A 21,133-nucleotide genomic window follows, 5' to 3' on the forward strand; every position below is an offset into this window, starting at 1 on the left:
GGGGGTATTAATTTCCTAACATATATTTGGGTGAAGGGACAAGTATAATTCAGATGTTAGATTTGTAGTGCAATGTTGAGTTTGTGAAGCACATTTGAAAAATGTATTGCTTTTGGGTGAAGCAGCCGGTGGCTGAAGGAGCTGCACAGAGCTGCCAGGGTGTCCTGCATGGGGTGAGAGGTGTTGTTCATCAGGGATGACAGCTTGGCCATCATCCTCCTGTCTCCCACCACCTCCACCGTATCCAGTGGACACCCCAGCACACTGCTGGCCTTCCTGACAAGCTTGTTGAGTCTCTTCTTGTCTGCTGCTGAGATGCTGCTGCTCCAGCAGACCACTGCATAAAAGATGGCTGATGCCACCACAGAGTTGAAAAAGGTCCTCAGGAGTGCTCCCTGCACTCCAAAGGACCTCAGTCTCCTCAGCAGATACAGTCTGCTCTGACCCTTTTTGTAAAGTGCCTTTGAATGATTAGTCCAAGCAATTATTATTGTTGATAAGTGTCCTTTCTGTTATTATAAAGGGAAACACAAAGTGGTGGCTTTATTAACACTGTTCAATTTCCCATAGTCAATGAGGGCCAACCATCTAAATCTTCCAATATTATCACTTTTTTTTCTTATTGGATATTGCTTCTTAAGTGCCTGTGGATGCCTTACAGACAACGTATCTGCAGCTTCAGGCTGGACATTGCAATGAGTGACCGGTGTTTATGCAGGAAACTGACGAGCTGAGGGGTTAGCAGGGATCTACTGACAATAAACTTCTCGTCTGATGGGAATATTTCATGTATCGTAACTTGTCTGACAGTTTTGACATAAAAGTTCGTCAGGATTCTGGAAACACAGACTCAATAGCAGCAATGGTTTCTTTATTTATTTGCTAGTGTGTGTTAGAGAGCGTGCCCCATTAGTCTGCGTCTGTGTTGATGTTGGGATGGAACTCCTCGTGGCGCCATTTTTGCTATTTACGCAACGACTTGCATTCCGTCATGTTTGTGTTTTTGCTGACGGGGCACGGCGACTGACGCACAGGAAAAAACGGTCTACGTGCCTCTGCTCCAGTTCTTTGCCTCAGTGTCTTCTTCAGGCACCAAAACATGTTCGGCGAACTCCCCAAGGCAAAAGCCAGAGGTTCTGAGTGTTTTTTCCACGGAAGGGCCTGAGGGAGACTAATCCAGTGGGGGGGTGATGTCACCATCACGGTTCTTACCTTATTTTCACTGTCAGCGCCTGCAAATATGGTCATTTTCTAAGTGATTGACAAGATCCATGATGTAAGCAGCAGCTCTTACATTTGCTTGGATCTGGTCGTGGATTATATGCCAAGATGGTGTCATTTGTTTACAAAGATCATTCCTAATACCCACTGCACGCTCTAATGCTGCCCCACTTAACATTTCCCATCAAACTGCTCACACAGCACAATGTTCAGGTGAGCAAAATGACATAATGACGTCTTAGTTCTCATCAGAGTCGATCTGTAGAAATTTGGAATAATGTTCACGAAACAAAACACGTAGCCACCCAATCATTTATCCTCCGTTGCCATGGCGATGTTGCCAGTCTGGTGGACGAGCATACACGCTTGCGCCCTGGCGACGCTGAGTCACGGCAGGGCCACGGTCCGTGAGCCAGGCGCCAATCAAATGCAGCTTGTACGCCGCCGAAACCGCCGAGTCCATGCCACCCTGGCCTTTCTCTGCAGCTGTCACTGTTTGGCAGGAAAGAAATAAAGAAAAGAAAGAAATCTCTTTCTCTCTCGGGGGAAGTGACAGGTCTCACAAATTTGGCAAAGAAACCAGAGAGGGCAAAAGGAAGAAAAAAAAAACTGAATTCCCGAAAAACCTCTAAAGGACAGATTTTTCATTGCTGTTCTTGTCAATAAATCAGATCTCTGACAAGAGGTTTGAAACAGTTTTCTTTTTTTCTTCTTTTTTTTGTTCAGCACACTGTACCTTCCCCTCTGCTGCATGAGAACAAATGAGAGGCAATGAAAGGAAACGAAGTGGGTCTAAATAAAGTCTGAAGGCAGAGGAAATCAGAACAGAGGAATAACACGGAACACGTCGGCTTTCTCCGGCCCTCACAAATCAAACCACATAAAATTGTCCCAGGGCTTACAGTAGGAGATGTTTGACGTGAGCGCTCCCCACCCAAACACACACCGACGGACACTCGCGCACACGCAAACTCATGCGTATACACACACACACACAGATGCAGAGATTGCGAGCATGTCTCGCCTCAATAGCAGTAGAGTCAAACAAATTGCTAAGGTCTGTGCAAACAAGAACAATGTGTGGTAGGGTTTGTTCAACCTCTCTCTCTCTCTCTCTCTCACACACACACACACACACACACACACACACACACACACACACACACACACACACACACACACACACACACACACACACAGTTCCACCCTCTTCTTCAGTTACTTTTATTTATTCCACAAAAAGTGAACCAGCCAACATCATGTACAAGGTTTGTATTAACGCTAAACATGGAATATTACGTACCATGTCTTTTTTTTTTTTTTTTTTTGGGACATTTACCAATCATGTATAAATCTTGTGACCAGTCACGGAGCACAACGCTCCATCAAGCTTTATTTAGATCTGTCACATTTAAACGTGCAGAGAAGTGCAGGTCTACCCTGATTACCAAAAATAAACAGTTGGGAAGCAAGAGTCTGACTCATTCATCACTGCATCATATTGACTAACGTTTTTGATGTTCTGAGGTTTGTGGATGTGAGCGAGAATGTGAAGGATTTTCCTCTGCATCACTCAGCATTTGTGCTGCAGATCCATGCTTGTGGTGTCTGTTGAAGTCGTATCAAACCCATGTGTAATGCAATGGAAGAACGCATGACTTATGGGTTAATGCTTACCAGGTAAGCCTGTAGAAGTTACACATCATCAAAGAGAATCTGCTTAAAGATATATATTACAGGTATAGATGATACAACTTCCTAAATGTTTTCTCTGCATACGTTTCAGAATACTTCAGCGATGCAGCATGTGAGAAAACAGAAAAAAACACTTTAAATAGCATTAAACTTTTTAACCCACTGTTCTTTTCTAGAAGTGCAATCATTTTCTTTGGCGTACCAGTTGCCAAATATGCACGTGGAGCTTTCTGTAAATGTCCTGGCATTTATAAAATAAACTATAAGGAACATGAACACAAAATACACAAGCCAGAATGATCGGATAAGACATTTTTGTCATTGTGTTTAACGGAATATTCAGACCAAATTCAAAGTATTATTCGGTGCTATTCATCAATATGTGCATGATGTCTTATCAAGGAACGTTCACAGGCGGACAGAGATCTTGTTCATTTCGGCGTCGGATTTGGATGTGGTAGGGACAGCGTGGCAGTTTCTACTTGTTACCTGCATAGTGTTTTTTCAAAATAAACGTAGATTAAGGCAACAGAACCCCTTAAATTTGGGTCAGGAAAAGAGCATGGATAATGTTCGCTTGACCAATGACTCACGTGACTAGCGAGTGACGAACAAGTCATGTGACTAGCAACACTAAGGACTCAAGTGACTAAACACTGAAGTGTCAAAATGGCAATGTTTACTTTTAGTTTTGGACAGGACAAAAACAGCGGTCTCCTGGATAAAAGTATTGTGATTATTTTTTACCCATCCACCACCAATGCTGCCTGCCCTGTGCAGACTGTCCTGCTCTTTATACCACGTCAGTTGCTGCGTCTAAAAGAGTGGTGCAGGGGTGACGTACTTTTGTAGGAAATAAGCATCGCACTGGTATTTTTCCATTGGATTTTGGTTATAATCAGAAAGTGAGCTCTGTGGCAAACATGTTTATGATAGTTGCACGTTTTGTTCATCAGGATAATCTTCACACGGAACAGGAAAAGGTTGTTTGACCCAACCGTCCAGTCTGACCGCCTTCTTCTTTCTCACTGTTAATACTACGTCAGTTGCTCTACCAGTCTAGTAGCGGCACAGATAGATTTACTTTGGAGTTAGTCAAAAGCCTGAGGCTTCTCATACAGATGCTAAAGGGTGCCTTGGTGAGTCAGATCATAGGCCGATTGGCACTGACCAAGTCTTGATATTTGACGAATTTGGTGTGAGAGCATGTTTTGTGAACAGTTTTGGAAAAGGTGCAATACACCAATCACAGATTTGGACTTAAATGGGGGAAGAAAAGGAAATAGCTTCTGACACCAATTACTTTGACTCCTCTGGTTCTTATCTTGCTTTTTTTTTGAAAAGAAGGAAAGTCTTTTGCATTTCTAATCTGGATTATGAGTTCACTGTTATTTTTCTCCACTTGTTTGACCAGCAGCATCAACTTCTATCAGAAATAAAACAACCAAAAAATTAACAACACGGATCAAATCCCCCACCGACATTAAGCCATTCCATGATTTACTTGAGACTTGCATAAAATGTACAGTTGACCATTGCATTAACCTCAGGCCTTACAAACATTTATTTAAGTTTCCTGTACAATTACACTCCCTGCATGTATAGCTCAGAATCAGTGAAAAGCTTTTAATGTAAATGTACAACACAACGCCTGCAGCCGCATGCAAAATAAAGTCTAGAAGAATAAACTCCTTTTCAACAATATGGTTTATTTTCTCAACCATAACACATACTGTATACATTATCTTTAAGCCAGGATCTGGATGACAGACTTTTCTTTACCACGGGTGGGCGGATTAATTAATTAGCATCATTAGACTCCTGACAGTGAAATGGGCCTCATTAAAGAGAATTAGATGAAACACACACCAGCCAGTGCAGGCGAGGAGAGGGGGGTGAAGCTGCGGCGTGTGAGTGTGAGTGTGTGTGTGTGTGTGTGTGGGTGGATGGATGGATGAAGGGGGCTGGGGATAAAGGCAGTTAGAAAAAAAAAACAAAAAATGTAATGTAAAAAACATACAGCTTCAAAGTACAATAGCATTATTTGCATGTGATCATGCATTGTGGTGATTCAAAAAGTAGAAGCGACTGGACTGATTTAATGAACCTGTGTCATTCTAGTTGCTGGCATAGTAATAAGACTCCCCATGGGGGTTTTGCCCCCTCTTGTGGATCTGAGTAAAACTGTTTCATTCAACAATTTGGAGTCCGTCCAAGAGGGGTTCCACTGCAAGAAACCAGTATTGAACAGAGTTTGCATTTTGTATTATAATGTACAGTCGAAGAGGAATAGATTGAGTTTTTCTCATATGTCAAATTAAAACTTCAGTGCATTACATTGGTGTTTCAGTACTGCACTCCACTCAATAGAGAGTAAGAGCAGTGAAAGCTCCTCAGTTGTGAGTGAATATTTACAGTGAGTTATTCAGTGATTGCGACACGTCACTACTTACTCATCAAAGATCACCTCTCCTGCGTTTGCCTTTCCGTCCTCTTGCAGGGAGGATCGGAAATAAACATCTTTATTTGAGGTTCAAACTGAGAGAGTGACACATCTGTTTGCTTCGTCTCTGTTTTCACCTGTGGTCCTTGAACTGGGACTGCAATGCCAGGACACAGCACACAATCCCTTTTACCAAGAGTCTAAACAGTCAAGGTTTAGCAGCTGGGCAAAAAGATGAAGGGGTTAGGAGAGGAGCAGTGGAATGAATAAGAGAGAGACAAGAGAGCACTAGGGCCTTAGATGACTGAGTGAGGGAGAGAGAAAAAATGCAAAATAGCTGTACGGTTGAAAGGACAGAAAACAGAAAATGTTGTAAACTTGCTTCATCATAACTTAACAGGCATAGGAAATTCAGCTTCTTCTGGGAAAAAAGTTGGCAAGGCTTTAAATCTATGTCTTAGTCAAGATTCCCAACAAGGTTATTGCAGCAAGAGAGCGTTTACTCACAAACAGATGTCTCAAATGACTACATACTAACACTTATCTTTTCTCTCACTATAAGCTGTACACCTATGCCTTCTTGGATTAATGTCAATCACTGACTGTGAAGATATTTATGCTCTATAAAGCTAAAGATAGGCAGTCAATAAGCTTGTTAACATTGATTGGAACCAATAAAGTTTTTTATTTGATTTTTATTACTTATGTGATTTACTATCATCAACAGTAGTTTTTCATTACTTAACTATTACTTCATAGGTAAAAGTTTACACTACAAGGTAAAACTGTAAACTAGTCAATGCTATTTTCTGTTATGGTGTTAGAGGCATTTTATTGTTATTTCTGCCAGGAGATTATGTATTTGTGCACAGCTAATCTTGCATACTACTCGACCCATCAGCATAGTATTTTTTGTGCTTGTTTATGATTGTATTTCTCAAGGACCTCTCAACGTTGCAATGATTCACACTTTTTGAAAACACATTTTATTGACTGTTTTACACCGTCATAAGATGCTGACTCCCCACTATGGACTGGTTATGAGTATGTTTCAGGGGTTTGGACTATTTCCACTACTGTTTATGAATTGTTCCTCTCTTGGTGTGCATGCCAAGGTAAGACAAGTGCATGTATGAATATTTGCATCTCTGTATGAATGTGGAGCTAGTTTGTTTACTTTTCTACTTCGTATTCTTTTTTTAGAGAAAGTACCTGTTTTGTTTGTATTGACAGTTGGCGGCTGTTACACACATTTGCCAACAAAGGCAGGGAAGGAGATATTTACAAATTTGGCTTTGTCAATGCTTCATGGGCGAAGACAATGCAATGAACACGTTTGTTGAACCTTATGATACACATATTGCATTTTAGTCAAGCAAACTGAATATAAACATCTATTTTTGTTGAAAAGACATCTCCACAGGGCACCTTTAATTTAAGATGAATTCAGCCTGACAAGTGCTTGCCAGCAAACTATGTAAACACATTAAACATACTTTAAGTGACAGACAAAACACTCTGTAGCAGAAATTCTCAATTTGGTCCACATTAAAGCAGCCATCCGCTACATAGATGAATGGTGGAATGCTAAATTTGCTAAGAACAGAGCCCCCATATCACCACAGTCCTTTGTGTAATGAATGAAATGTGAGCAACGTAACATCTGTTTTCTTGGTTTGCATGGACCCTTATTCCAGCCAAAAAAACCACAGGTTTTTGTATTTAATATTTAAACTCAGAGTTGCTGAACTGTTTCAAACCCTAATCCTAAATTAGAGCCTACCCTACCTTACTTCATTATGAATATAGTCAACATCAAGGCTCACAATCATTCTTCATCATCACCCAATTCTACAAGTCATTTGGCTTTGGAGGGTGGGGGGAGAAACAGTGGAACACACTCCGTCACACATACACACTCAGAGGGGGCGTCGTAATTGTGCAGAGGTCCTTAATTGCGTCTGATAATTGGTGGCTGTTTTAAGAAAATCTGCCAAGCTATCAGTCACCTAAATGGGGCGATGGAGGGGCCTGGTCTCACGCTCTCGGAGAGGGGGGAGAACAGGGCCGTGTGTTTTTAAGGTTCACCGGAGTGCTGCTAGGGTCTCGCAGCTTTAACCCAGCCAGCTTCCCTGGTGGTCGGCCAAGAGCAATGGCACGGCCTCTCGGGGAAGCAGATGACTCAGTTACGCAAGTGTGTTTCTGTGCACTGACTACATTCATTTCGCTCTAAACACACTTGAACCTCAATTCAGTTCGAGCTCGCACTTGAGTAGGCACTTAATTTCCGAGTGCTTTCTGTGGAAGTGGAAAGTAATGACTGCTGCTACTACTGCTACTCCCAACAGGGACTGACTGATAGTAGCTTTTAAAGGCTGACACCAGTATAAGTGTTCAAATCTAAATAAACTGTGCCAAGAATGACTTCACAATAGTACCAAACATATGACATAATTAAAGGCTAATAGAAGCCACAACAAACATATTGGACTCACTCCTATTATTCTTTTTTGCTCGAATTACAAACCCTTCTTAGCATATGAATATTATTTTCTACACCGCTGACATTTGTCCTTTTCCTATCACACATTTTGTCACATCTTCAAACTAACAAATGTAACCTTTGCTGAGCTGTGGCCTAAAGTGATAATTACAGGATAAAAGCCTTTAGTTATCTTGAGTCAGTCGCTTTATGGTATCGTGACCAAAAGCAGGTAAAAATCCTGCTACTACAGGTTTACTTCTTGTTTTTACCATTTTGAAAAATTCATAGAAATGTTAAAAATGCTAAAACATAGCACAACCACTAATGTCAGTGACTCTATAGAGCCAACTACACGTCAGGGTACCTCTAAATTAAGCCAAATTTAGCCACTGTTAGCAATCGCAACCATGTAAAGATGACGGCGTTAGCACACAGAAAGAAGGAGTCAAGCTGTAATGCCTATTCTTTTTTCCAGAGCGATAACATACGTTGAAAATGGTAAATAAGAAAACAATAAGAGACTGTAGCCCTGAGTGTATCGAATCGAAGATGGGATAGTTTTGCTGCCTTGTTGCGAAATGTTTCTTTTTATATGCCAAAAAATATGGTTGTGTGTCTAAAATCTGGACTTGTAACAGCCAATTCTATTCATGCAGGTGTACAGTCTTGTCGCTATACAGGCCTTTTCTTCGTAAAATGAATTTGCACACAACAATATATATTTTTATGGAACTGTTGTGTTTGTCTTAAGTACTTACACACAAAAAACAAAAGTATTGCGGGGTGAAAAAGTGATGACATTTTTGTTGGAAATAGGTAATCATTTTTTGCTATTGCACTGAGAAAAAAGGCATCAACCATTCATGTTGTGTGGAATGGATGTTATCACTTTCAAGCTAAACAAGGGCAACCCATACCAGATCCTTCTGTTCTGCATTTCACAAAAATAAAACTCACTAAAATAGCTTGTAGCGATGGCTATAGAACAATCACCTCAGACAGTTTGTCAGACGCTGCTCTGCAAATTTTTTGCATGTATGAATAGTTTTGATGCAAAATATTCATAGGTAGGTATTTTGCATTTTTGTGTTGTTTATTCTTTACACCCTGTGTTTGTAGAGCCTTCACTCTGAAATGAACTCATCCCAACGCTGTTTGTTGCTGCAGCTACATGTGACAAATAGTTCGGCTTTATTCAATGAGTATATTGATGATTGTTTTCAGTATCCTACCACCATACCAGCATAAAAGCACTTTTGTAACAGTATTGCATCATCTTCCCAGAAAAGGGACAAACTAGGACAAACTCCTGTCGCATAGAGGCGTCGTCGGAAGACATGAAAGCATATGGAAACACTGACTCCGTCCTTATTCCTAAACACTAACCCTTCCAATAAAATGCGATCTCACCTCACAATAGTAAGGCCCAAATGGAAACTATCATTTTGGTTGTCAGCACCTTCAGAGTTGCTTCTCTTGGCTGTGACAGTGTCCCTCTATGTCTACCCCGTAAGTGTGGCCGACAGTGGCAGTGGCGACTGGTAGACAAGGTCTGCCGCCACATGTGGAACATCACCGTCACCGTACGGTAGTCAGCCGTGGAGCCGGAGAGTCGCTGTCTTCTGCTCCCACAGGAATCAAACCTGGAGAGGAGAACTGGGATCTCACTGTGAGGGCCATGACTTCATGTTTCGCTCACCTCCTCCTCCTCCTCCTCCTCTGGTTCTTATTGACTCCATGTACTATGACAGCATCTCTGTTTCTCTGTCTAGCTTACATGCAACCTTGATACCCTGGGGATTGAATCTAACCCTGTTGCCATAAATAAATAAACCACAGATAGAACGACCCAATAGCAGAGAAGTTTAAAAAAAGCAGCAGCTATCACGTCACGTTTAACTGAGCAGGAGGTAACTACAGGGGAAGGGCACAATTATCTGCCATGTTGTTTGTTAGCAGTTAACTGATGCTATTACTTATGTTGCTCATATGATGAATGATGAAAAAAATGTTGATGCCAGAGTAACACATGTATATCTTGACACTAGAACAGTGAAATCTGTTTTTTCTGCCTCCTTTCAGTGCTCCTAATTTGCTAGATTTCACCTTGCCCGAAGGATAACAACCAATCAGAGCAGAGGAGTCTAGACAATGCAGTAACGGAATCTTGTATTCTTATTTAATCAGCGATGCCTAGATGAATCAGTTCAATCAACAGTGAAACGCTGGAGACTCCTCTTTTTTCTTCCTTCAGGCACAGAGGAATTTGCCAATGTCATTTAGAGCTGAAAAGAGGCAGAGGAACCAGATTTGTTTCACAGATCATCCTTCTCATGGACTACTGTCAGGATAAAATTACATTTTGAGCAAATATGACATTTGCAGCAATAACCAAAAAAACAGGTTAAGAAGACTTCTTGTCCTCTACCTTTTCAGTCTCTACTTCCCCCTCTCACATTGTCCATTTCACTCTTCCTCTCTCTCTGTCTCTGGCCCTGTTACACCCCCCCATCTCACACTCTCCCTCTGACACAGTGTAAGTCAGGTTATCCTAGGAGCTAAGGGTCCAAAGCGGCGGCATTAGTCACCCAAAAGCAAACAAACTGCAACTAATCCGGGGACTGTTTACCAGTAAATGTCACCGCAGCGGAAACGTAAATGTGTGTGTGAGTGTGTGTATGTGTGTGTGTGTGTGTCATAGCCATGGTGAGAACACTTTGGCTAATTTCAAACTTAATCACAGCAGCTCGGTAGTTATTAATGACCTGAACAAATAATCGGCGTGCCGACTGAGATGGCGTCTCATTTTCTCGCCAACGCCTCCGCCCAAACTCCATCCCCTTCACCCCATCTGGAAACTCTAGCCAGGAATATGTAAATGGCAATGGTAAATGGCAATTAATTGGATAGCCCGATTTCTGCTTATTTTTTTATTTTTTTATATTTTGAGTGAAAACACAGTCTCAGTCGTGTGCAAGGCAAAGGGTGAGCGTTTGCGGGGCATGGAAGCAGATGCCCAATGCTGACTGACTAAATGATGCCGCCGTCAGTCAGATCAGAGAATAATTTCACCTTATTACACCGCAGGCGAGGCAGGTAGACACGGGAACTCTTTCCAGTCAGCAACTTAGGAAAATAAAACATAAAATCGTGTAACAGTCGCCACCTCTAGATGCTTCTAGGTCAGATACCAGCAAAACTGCTCCGTCTAAAAAAAAAACGTCCACCTGCATGTTGCGGGATAATTCAAGAATATGATACACTTCTACGTAAATCCAATGCAACACATAATAATGCACACACATACACCGTCACTCCATATCCAGTCCACCATACTTTACCTTCCTTATTTACTTTCTCGGCCTCTCTCCCCAAAGATTTATAACGTGGCCGGTACAGTTTAGTATGTGAGCAGTGAGCTGTGCAAACCACGTCATGACAACTCACGCACCGCCACACGCTAAAGCAGCATTCTCGTACACACTCTCACACACACACACAGATGTTGCAGACCAATCAGAGGTCAGGGGGGGTGGCGAGGTGGCTCACCAAGTAATGTATTGAGGCCCTTAGTGCCACACAGGGCTGGGGCAGATGTGTGTGTGTGTGTGTGTGTGTGTGTGTGTGTGTGTGTGTGTGTGTGTGTGTGTGTGTGTGTGTGTGTGTGTGTGTGTGTGTGTGTGTGTGTGTGTGTGTGTGTGTGTGTGTGTGTGTGTGTGTGCTGGTGTATAGTACCTTATGTTTGCCATGTGGGTTTCAGCGTTTTTGTGTCATTTGCATGCGGTAGCGCGTGGTTAGTCAAGTGGGGGTGACTTTGGCATGTTTGTCTCGTAGACTGTATTAACGAAGCGGATATAGTAATTGTGACGTCATCTGTTGGTTTGTGGACTGCCGCTTTGAGGCCTTGATTTCGTCCATTTGGCCGTCCCCATCTTGGTTTTTTGCAACCAGTGAACAGAAGTGACTTGGATTTGGATGGGGAGGATGTTTTGACGCGGCTCTGTTATAATCCCAGTAAGCCCGCCCTAAAGTATACTCAGCTTTATGGTATATTTTACTCTAAATGGACCATAATTTACTAAATGAACATCATGATGTATTGAAGAAGAACTTGAAACTAAAGATTGAGACCATAAACTCATGTTTACAATGTTTACTGTGGTAATAAATCAAGTGAGAAGTAGAGTCATTTTCTCCTAAACTTGCATACAATCTTTTTGCAACCAGAGGAGTCGCCCCCCGATGGCCATTACAGATAATGCAAGTTTTAAGACTATTTAAGACTTTGCTTTAGCTTAACTCTTCAGAAATGGAGGTTGCCGCCTGGTTTGTCTTCTCTTCTCTTCATCCCTAACAAAAACAAACTCACTTACCCAGCTGCCTCCAAGTCATCAAAAAAAATGCCTAAAACATTTTCTGGTTTCAGCTTCTTGGTTGTGTTGATGTACTGTTTTTCTGTGTTTTATCTGATATTAAAATAAATATCAGATATTACTTTTACTAATTACTGATATAATTAATATCATATATAATCAAAGACACCACTTGGGCTTTCACTTAATGATTAATCAAGAAAAGAATCCACACATGAACGCATGATGATTGGAAATAATTATTACTTGCATTGCAAGATGGGGTGGCTTTGTGATATACCGCATTTACACAACCAGGATATTTAAAACAAAAATATTGATATCATCATAATAATACAAATATGATTTAATTATGTTAATAATCCAGCGCCTCTTAACTAACTTTATATTCACAGTTAACTGTGAATATAAAGTTAGTTTAGTTAGTTAGTTACAGACTCTCTCTCCAACTCTCTACATTCGTATTTTGAGAGTACTTTGCCAAAAAATAAACAAAACGCAGAATCAACTAAGTGAAAGATGAATTTGACTGATAGCATTTTTTCCAATTTTCTATAAATATTTCAGTAATATCTTTATTGTAATAATAATCGTGTCATAAAAATATGTTACTAAGACAACCCTACTTAACAAGAACGTTCAAATAACCTCCATGGAACCTACAAACAAACACAAAAACAATCTGCCTGCATTAATAATTCATAACAGACGAGGGTAGACACATAAAGTAGGGTATTTGCAGTTTCTACGACTTTCTACTAATCCATGACATCACTGGAGATCTGCTGGTATTGTGATGTCATAGCCTCATCTGACAAGCATTACATAAATGCTGAGTGCGGTCTCAACTAGTTGTAGGTTAATATACGATTGCGTTCATCAGCCCCGATTGGGACACATCTCTGTCCTGTCATTATATTTTCTGAAACACTCATCTTATTATCCCACATTGTGGAAGAGTTGCAGAAGAAGAGGTGCGTTTTGATGATTGGCTATGATATGGATTTTCAATATCCTCTGGCATGATCTCAGATAAAAGTCTGATTTGATAAAAGTCAAGGTTGCCTGAATCTTACACAGACTGTAAAGCATATATCTCTCTCAAATATATCACTCCCATCACACCGGTACAACAAAACTACTGTAAAATCCATATGGAAGCACTATACTGCAGCAAAACACCCCATAAACTTTCATATTTTTCCATCATCTCACACCCGCACACATAACCCATACCGCATCCCATAGTATCCCCTCCGAGATGAAATCAATAGCTGTCTGGATTGATAAAAGACGCCTAATTCAATTTATAAATTTGATCAGGCAATGTAATAAAATAGTAGCTTTTTGCTCGTACAGCACGATGAAACCTAATCGCGTTTCATGCCTTTCAAACTCCGAGCACTTTGGAGAGCGGGTTCTTGCTTGGAGAAACTCGACCCGGTCCAACAGTGGTCTCCAGTAAGCGGGACAGCTCCTACAGCTTTGACAGGGCTTTTAATAGCCTGATTAAAGGGCGATTAATCACTAATTTCTGGAGCAAATGTATACAGTTGATATGAATCACCTTAGGGTTGACATGTTTGGTGCAACAGCCACGGTCACACCGGGGTAAGCGATAAATATGTGGCTTAGTCAGTCAAGCAGGCAGAGTCGGGATCAAGCTGTGCCCCAATGGACTTATGTTCTGCAGGGTGTGTGTTACATAGACCCCTCGGTGTCTGTATAGGCTACTGACCCGTTACTGGACCCCTCCTCTACTGCCTGCTAGCATATAGCACCAGGGTGCTATGGGGTTGACACACACACACACACACACGGACAAACAGAGTTCAGCTCACTAACACACATTTGTGTGTGTGTGTGGCCCCTCGCTCACACAGAACATCTTGTTAAAGTTTATGGTCAATTTTAGATGGAAAGAGATATCAGCATTGATTTTATTTGGTCTGCCGTTGATTGGGCGCCCCTACCAACCCTGCATATACAGTATCATCCAGTGGCACCATAGAAAATACATTTATTTATCTAAAATAAATAGTTAGGGAAGTTAATTCCAATAAGATTGAAACACCTAATGTCTGTATTGTAAATATGAAGCAACAGCCAGCAGCCGATTAGCTTAGCTTGCCAAAAAATATATACAATAGAAACGTTCTTTAAAAATGAATGCAGGGGGGAACAGCGGGCCCAACTCTATCTAAAGGTAGCTTACTGTATTTGAAACTAAATTTCATACTTAATGAAATATCTACTGATGACAAATCTCTTTATTGTCCCATGTTGTCGGTTTGTTGGGCAGAAACCCTGTATCTCCAGATTTCGTAATTATAATTTTTTTACAAGTCAACGCTATTGTTTACTCTTTACATCTGTTTGTGGGTATCTGATCATATAAAAAGACACAATATACCAACTTTAGCAACGCAGTGTTCTTTAATTTTAAAAACACAGGTTTCATCAGCACTACCAGCCCTAGGGTTCTAGGGGCTTGACAAAACCATGCAACTTAGCAAATTCAAGATTTGATGCATTATATTTATATTAATCAGTGAAACGTTTCGGAGTAATGTTTTGGAGTTATATATATTTTTTTTTTCTTAGACAGTGATTCTATATCTAACTACTGCCACATGACACATATAAAGGCACAACACCCGACGGGAAACTAAGGGTCATGCAAGTGTGTATAATTTGAAGCAAGTCTAAAATTGGCTTGAATCACATGAGAGACCTCAAACCATGAATCCACATTTCTGTCACATCATACACATACAGTACATAAGGGTACAGTGCAGTGATGTTGGAGGAGATGTGACTGAGAGCGGGGAGGGGGGAAATAACGGGTGGCGTCGGAAAGAAGTAAGGCCTCAACAGCCCAGTGGAAGATTTCAATTAGTCATGGAAACGGGAGTGGCCCACCCTGCTGCAGTAGTGACAGACCTCACTTGTCCTCCTGACATACATTCGCAATCCTCCTTCTCCTCTGCACTACACCTACAAATTGAACCGTCCTTCCTCTACTCCATCTATTTGAATATCCATTTCTTTATCAAATACCAGTTTTCATATCCTTATTCTTCTTCCCTTACTCTCTACTTCAGACCCTTTTTTTGCCTTTCTCTCCTGCACTTTGTCTTCATAAGCTCTTACCCTTTTTTCCTCTCTCGTTCCTGCCTTTTTCGCTCAGTGACAGCCGAGCTTTGACAGCTTTCTACATTTCATTTTTCTCCGCCACAGCGAGAGAACAGCCGGGGCATCTGGGGCCTTGTTCAAACAAACAGGAGGCCGTGTGGTTCGCCGAGGGTGGCGACGCGCCATAACAAACCACCGGCTCCTGGCCGTCGCAGGCACATGGTTCACAGGGCCCCCGCTACGGCGAGCGGAGACCTGCTGTCCTGGTTTCCAGGACGACCAGACAGCAACATTAGCCGCGGTGAGGTGCGGAGTGACGGCAGATGGGAGCTGATGTATTGAACCACCTGGTCGGGGTTGTTTGACGTGTGCGAGATGGAATCACGAGAGCAAAAGCGGGAAGGGGCACGTCTATTTCGGTCTGAGAAAACAACATGGAAGGCAAATATTAACTGGATAAAATAAGGAAAAAGACAAAAGATGAAGAAACAGTATTATTATAGGCTGCAGGGAGAGGTGTGTGCGGTCTTAAATAACCTAATGGTATGAGTCACGATGCGTCAACGCTGAGTCAAGTCAAATACATCATCTGTTTGAGCATACAGGATTGTTACAAAGTCCTTCATCGGAAACACAGATTCAGGGTCTGCTGATGTGTGATTCAGGGGAATTATTTTGATGAGAAGGGCCCATGAACGTGCCATGGATTATTGTGTAAGAGCTGTTGCTGAGAGGTTTTTAAGGGACCCAAACTTCCTAACTAACTCTTTGAACTAGATTTAGATTTCAGAAAGGGAAATGTACTAAATTTGTCCAATTCTTTGTCACGTCCTATCTAACTTGACATGAAGATATCTGAATATATGTCCTTATTTGCATTGTTTGATTTTAAGGTTGATTTTAGCTCTGGAGTGAGAAACAAATAGATTAAGAGACTTAATAATACGCCAGTCTAAAGGCTATCCAAAGTTCGTACAACCATACAACCATCTTGAGTTGTCTGATGGCTTGAGTACTCTTACGTTACAGGACTTGTTGGTGCTAAAAACATGTAAGAGAGATAAATATAGTTTGAAATGGAAACATATAAGCACACTTGTGGTCATGGAAAAGTCTATATGAAGGCTCCAAGAACCATGACAGAGAGACAAGGGAGGGAATTACTTGACTGCAGGTAGAGGGTGAAATGTAGTGAGGTTTCTAAACAGTCCAAACAGTTTATGCCATGCATCTTGATAAGATCTCCCTGCTACAAATAAAAAACACATTAGCAGTTTGTTTCCACAAACCTACCTCAAAACTGCTACTCCCAGCTTGCACTTAGCATAGCCTTTTCAAGTAAGTGGGCAGATCTGCGCAAAGATTAACCAAATGACCGAGGCCTTTCTCTCCATCTCTTCAACCACCTTTACCCCCATCCAGAGTTAGTACACCGCCGGACTTAAGGGAACCAAAAAGTGATGTTTTTCTTCTGTCTTTTCTTCTTCTCTCATTTTGCTCTCTGGGTTTTATTGCTATTTATTTATTTTTCTTTTATGGCTCTATGAATGTTATAGTTATTGGGCTTAGTCACATTTGCAAATACTACATTTAAAAGACGCAACAAGCTTTAAAGCCCTTTAATTTGAAGCGACCTTATCTTATAACCTCGTTTTGCCTTAGTTTTAGCAGTGAACGGTGGGACAGGTATCCATAGTGAATCAGGCCAGTCAGAGATGTAGAAGTTAGATTGTGCACGACTCTAAAGTGATTACTCAAATCAAATTAAATGGTCACTGGAGACCACAAACCTCGGCCCTAAATCCGTCCTAAAAAATGGAACGAGTTGTACTCTCTTTGTCGATGAAGAATTCTAATATGTACATATTTACTTTGGCTGGAAGCTTTTGGAGATTCCTGCATGCCTCTAATTAAATATCTCTTAAGCATCCAATTCTGGGGTAAATATTCTCACAGGTAAACACATTTTTCCATGGAAGCCGACCAGTGTAACCAGAACGCCAGACTGCAGCTTTACAAGGACAATTGACCATTCACTAACACCCTCCTATGAACATGGGATTGCCAACTGTCAAAGTAAATGAAACAGGTAAAATAAGGAATTATATCGAAATTGGAAATTTAAAGACGTGTATAGTATCAAACTGTGAAGGGACCCTCTTTGTTCCTTATTTTTGATATTTGCACATCTATGGGAGAGGAATATTACAGGTTAGACTATTCAAATAGGGTGATTTGTATTAGATAGAAGTAAAAAACCCTGATCTGCCATCCTTAAGCCTGTCTTTTATGCAAAGCTCCTGTGGGGCGGGCAGCGCCAAATTTTAAGAATGACAACCAACAAACGAGTCTTCTTGCAAAAATAGAGAGATAACAGAAATACAGAAGGGAATTGTAAAATGCAGTTTTATTCTACATGAGAAAATTATTCATCAAAACTTGGATTAATTATTATTACATTACATTACAGTCATTTAGCAGACGCTTTTATCCAAAGCGACTTACAATCAGTAGTATATTACATATCATTCACCCATTCACACACTGATGACAGGCTACCATGCAAGGTGCCACCATCAGACTCTAACTAACATTCATGCAACATCCAGTCCACACCGATGGCAAGCCTTCAGGAGCAACTTGGGGTTAAGTGTCTTGCCCAAGGACACATCGACTGCCGAAGCCGGGTATCGAACCACCAACCCTCTGATTGGAGAACTACCTTGCTCTCCACTACGCCACAGCCGATATTCTGTTACATGCATATACCTGTTCGAAAATAAAAACAAAAATGTGTTTGCTTATATTAACACATGGATACATGTCTGAAAAAATGTGAATACGTCTGATATGGATAGGACTTCCTACAACCAATTAGACTTTGTAGGGATTTTTATGTTATATCTTTAGATAAGTCGACAACTGAAGGGTATGCAGGTGTTAGACCCATTGTTTTAGACCAAATGACTGATTATGCAATATTCAAATATTTGTTATAGTTTTTTACTGCACAGTAATCAGAGCTCTACAGTCAGGTAATTAAGTCAAGTATGTATCCATCCACCCCACCCCCTTCCTTATTTCCCCTTTCAGGAAGTTGACAACCATATCCAAACAGCATTTGCATTATAGTATAGCAACTGTTAAGTTACCTATGGGGGTCCTGTCAAGCCTTAGATTTCTTACATGGAGTCTATTTTAGCCTTTTCAAAACCAAAAAACACAAGAATAAAAGTATAAAACAGAGTTTTAATTTGGTATAACAAAAGCTACAAACGTTAGCTAGCCCGCTTCCTACAATCATTACCAAGCATTACTTCCAAGAATTAGCACAATAACTAAATTTATTTGTAAATTACGTTTTTAAAAAGTCCTATTCCCGATGAGCACATTAACAGTGTAGTATTTACCCATTGTGTGGCGCTTTCACAGTTTAGGATAACATTAGCATCTCCATCCTGCTCTTGTTAGATTTGAGGAAGTTTACAGTGCAGCAGCCCCAGACCAACCCCCAGTTAGTGACTCGTCCTAAAAGCCTTAAAACATAAGAACAAGTAGCCTATTTAGGCCCAAGAGCAGCCATACAAGGTTAAGATTAGCTAAATAGGCTACATGCTTGCAGTAGATGAAATTGCAGACATTTCAGCAGTCAAAATCAATGGCCGTTGGCTAAAATTGAGAACATAGGCGACAAAATTAGCATGTCCAGCTAGCTAGCTTCATACATAATACTAACCAAGTATTACTTCCAAATCCAAGCACATCATCGCTCACTGCACAAGTTTGGGCTGTAAGATTATGTAAATAAAAGAGCCCTGTTCAGGTTTTACTACCTTATTTTATATCGGAGAACAAAATGTTAACCCCGGAACTAATTTCCGAACTTAATTAACCAACAGATGAAAAATTTGGCCATTAACAGGTTGGTTATTTATAGACAACGCTTGAAGTGATTCAATCCAACATGTATAGATGTCTGGATAAGTCTTATACAACCACTGTGTTGGAAGGGGAAGACTGGAGGGGCATGACGCAAAATAAATATTTATTAAGGTATCATGAATTCCCAGGGTCATGCAAGGTCACAAAATAATCAGTAGAAATGTGTATAAAATTTGCTAAGCTTAGCTTGGCTTTTCCAATCTGGTCCTGTCGCAGTTTAACCTCTAACCTGCCACCCATCAAGAATTGTCCTCCCATCCTTTTCTAAGTTCACCAATATTGTCTGCAGCAGCTTTGGTGTTTTGGGTCAACTTGTTTAGCTAAAGAAATCAGCAGGAGATTGTGCGGTGTGTGTTTTTTTTATTTTCTATTCCCACCCTTACAGTGAGCACTGGTTTGTTCAACACCACTGATTGCACCCCAAGGCCCTGGGAACATTGGCGGCGTTGTATGGCGAGGGAGACTCCAAGTCTGATAGATTAACATTAATATGGACTGGGGGAGAAGGCTGGGCATATTAAAGGTCATTTCCCTCCTTCACGGCTATCGAGGGAAAATGCAACGGACCATTGACTGCAGGGCCACACGCATGAACGAATGCACCCGCTCAAGAAAAAGACACAAACAGGGAAAGAGATGTAAAGATGGATATGTAATGGTGAGCACATATGCAGAAGAAAGACATATCCAGACTAAGACATGAAGACAAACACTCATACACAAAATATTGGCCTCCACTGATATTATACACATGTACTGCACTGGTAAACTGCTGTGTCGACAGCCTATTAAAAACCCAGTGAATTTATAACTCCCAATTTGGTGATTCAGGATTGTGAATTTGCTTGCTCTTAGCTTCAGGTTCTTGTCACACTGGGCCTGTTTTTTGTCTATAAATCTAACGGCCAAGAGGTTTCTTCCCCCCCACACACACCCTTTTTATGGAGGTGATTGCTCCAGCCAATATAGGATTAAGACTGTTTCATGTACATTTTTCACTACCTCTGTCTAAACATGTGAAAGCTGTGTCTAGGTACCAACAGTACATATCCATTTGTCTTTGGTTCACTTGTAGAATCATCCATCACATTTGCTTTTCTTACCCGTTAAGAGCAATAGAATTAGCCATAAAGCTATTTTCCCCTTAAGACACGGCAATGGCGGAATAATTTTGTCTGGTTACAAGAGCAGTAAAATAGTGAAAGATTCTTTATCTTCTGCACTAGTTTTATTTACACTTGAATATGACTAATCTCTCTCTTGGTTTTCTTAACATTCTCAGGCCCTGTGGCCCCTCTTAAGTATCTGAGAGCCCTGAAACCTTGTCCTTGTTTGGTAAAAAAAACATTTTGAACAAATGTAATCCATCTATCAATATTAAACAAGGCTATCAAGAATAGTTGTTATTACTTTGTTTTAATGTTTTATTGTACTTTAGACAAATTTGATTTCGATGCAGTGACCATTTGACAGACTGAGACTAAGCTGATTGGAACGAGGTCGGAATAGTTCATTTCTATTCAGGCTTGATTGATTATTGATTATGATGATTGAAAGGAATATGTAGCATGACCTCTGGTGCTCTGTACCAGGTGGTCTGCACACAGACACCAGGAAAAACAGCAGACACAGGACATACCAGGCCAAAGTCGATAAGTTTGACTTTCAGTGGCTGCTGATGGTGGTCAACAACCATAATGTTTTCTGTTTTGAGGTCAGCTTGCACAATGTCCATAGACTTCAGGTGGGACAGGACTGTGGCCAGCTGGTTTATAATGGGAACCAGCTCTGTCATGGAAAGACCCTGGTTGCTTCTGTCCTCCATGTAATCCCACAGGC

The sequence above is a fragment of the Anoplopoma fimbria genome, chromosome 5 (genome assembly GCF_027596085.1).
Source record: "Anoplopoma fimbria isolate UVic2021 breed Golden Eagle Sablefish chromosome 5, Afim_UVic_2022, whole genome shotgun sequence".
Lineage (NCBI taxonomy): Eukaryota > Metazoa > Chordata > Actinopteri > Perciformes > Anoplopomatidae > Anoplopoma > Anoplopoma fimbria.